Source organism: Limulus polyphemus, unplaced genomic scaffold (assembly GCF_000517525.1).
Source record: "Limulus polyphemus unplaced genomic scaffold, Limulus_polyphemus-2.1.2 Scaffold169, whole genome shotgun sequence".
Taxonomy (NCBI): Eukaryota; Metazoa; Arthropoda; class Merostomata; order Xiphosura; family Limulidae; genus Limulus; species Limulus polyphemus.
Window position 1 is genome coordinate 173,157 of NW_013665779.1, and position 2,355 is coordinate 175,511.

The 2,355-nt window shown below is 33.8% G+C and overlaps 1 pseudogene; it reads left to right on the forward strand.

Moving 5' to 3' along the window:
- The window catches only part of LOC106477718, a 131,650-nt pseudogene that overhangs the window by 109,280 nt on the left and 20,015 nt on the right, over nucleotides 1-2,355 (forward strand).

Below are 2,355 nucleotides of genomic sequence, written 5' to 3' on the forward strand. Positions count from 1 at the left end.
TGAAGCTTCCACACTTAATGTATTTAGACAACCAACTTCATTCTTCATGCTTATGGCAATATAATAACAATGGTAATTCTTGTTTTTATAGCACAGAATTTCACAACCTTTTGTGCACTGACAGGCGATGATCAGCAAACAGCTATCCAAAAATGGCATTTACTTAGTGTTTATTTAATTTTTATTTCATTAAAAATGAGCAGCATAAAGTATCTAGTTTACAGATTTAGTTCGTATTTTTATTTTATAACTATTTGTTAACTACTTAAGGATAGGAACAACATTTCTGTATTTCCTTGTATTATATCTAAACTGAGTACGCATTTTACGCTGTTGTAAGCTGACGTGAGTGACTTAGCCAGGTTTCTGTAATAATATTCGTATAAAGTACTCATGTTCAACCTCTGATATGATCACTGGACCTTGTCACTGGCTACCATTTGTGTGTTATACAATCATATGGACAGCTACTGGCTACAAGTTATTACTTACAGTAACATATACCTGTATGAAGAATGATAAGCGAACTTGTATTAGAGGTATTCAGAGGAGAAAGAAAACTTTGTAACCTAAATTCAAAGTCACATAGTAGAATAAGTTATTGACTTTGACCTACAAGTGCCTCTACTTCCTTTCTCTAGTCCCCTTTACTTATTTTTGTAGTAAGCTAAAACACTTACAAACTGTTTTAGAGAAATTAGTGAATTGTATGTGAAACTGTCGGCTTATTTAAATTCTTTATCGTGTTTATTTTGTTTTATTTAATATTCTCACGATTTCATGTATATCACTAATCTTTCAAGTCTAATACTTATTTTCATTCAAGTACCAATCAAAGTGCAAAAGCAACGACCTTTTACATTCAACATGGCATTATAGAGTTATCAATTATTCATCTTACACTACATTTCTGATTTAGCGACAGTTCCTGGTAGAGGAGAGTAGCTACCAGATACAATTACAGGAATACTTAGAAAAACTGTAGATATGCATTTCAGAGGTTTAGAGGTTATGTAAATACAATATTCAGATTATGGGATGCACATAAGTATTATTCCATTAACATCACCTTGCATTCCGAGTTGTCAGAGCTGGAGTCATATATTCAAAAATATATCCTGAGTAGAAATACCTTTTAACTCATCTGATTTTTTGTGTACAACAGTCTTGTTCAAGGGCTCGCTATATTTCATATAGAGACACGTAGTAAATTTGGAATTACAGTCAATATTCCTTCTTCAATTCGGAGTCGGTCCATTGGACCGATTACATGCACATTGGGTTATTAACATTTACGAAACTGCGTTCTTAATGTATAAAGTTTGAACTGTGTCCCAGACCAATTTTTTATTATTCACATTGTTTCGTTCAAGTATTTTTAATGGGTTACACTATTTATCAGAACATGGTTAAATAGGTCAGGTTGGTGTTGGTTTACATTTTGTTATTGAAGGGGTTAGACTCAACTAACCGTATTGGTAACTTTTTCGACTTTGAAAGCTTCATAAAACTGTTTTTTTATTCCAGTAGGTTTTCCGGCATACACATGCGGTCGAGGAGGCTATTCCGGCTTCGCTGGGTTCAGTTATCCGTTTACAGGTATGAACTTGAGGAACTGTAATCCTTACCTTCAGTCCCACACGAGTTTCTATAAGTTGAAGCTGTAAGGGTTAGTACTTTAGTCACATTAGTAATAATCCAGTGATGGCTTCCGGTCGACATATAATTCTTCATTATTGCTACAATTAGATATCTAATAAATCACCTGTGAAAATTCACAGGACACAACAACTACAGAAAATGTTTTATACCCTTTGTTTTCAACGACCACTTATATCGTCATTTGAATTTTCAAGTAACCCCCATAGCCAATACTGAGAGCCCCAAACACTCTTGATACTCTATTAGGAAGCCCCAAAATGAAAATTTCAAAACTTAAACATAGATACTTATATTGAACGATCTCTAATATGTTATTGCCAATGTAAATGCAAAACCGTGGACCCGGTTTTGAGAAACCCCCAAACAATATTAACTCCAATATGAAGGCTCAAATGTTTAAATTTGCAAAATAAGAACTTAGATCAATGTATCATCAGCTCGTTTATGTTCATACTCATTTGCAAATACATCAGCTCTTTCAAACCTAGGAGGACCCCAAACACTTCTCCATTCTTTATTTTTGAGGCCTCTTCTCGACTATTTCAATTTTTTTTTTTTTGTTTATATGAACTGTGTATGAAGGGGATGGGGATCAAGAGCTTACGTACAAAGTATAAAGTAGTTTTGTCAAACATTGTTTGTTTATTTGTTTTTGAGCCGTCCCTAATTTAGCAGTGTAAAACTAGAGGAAAG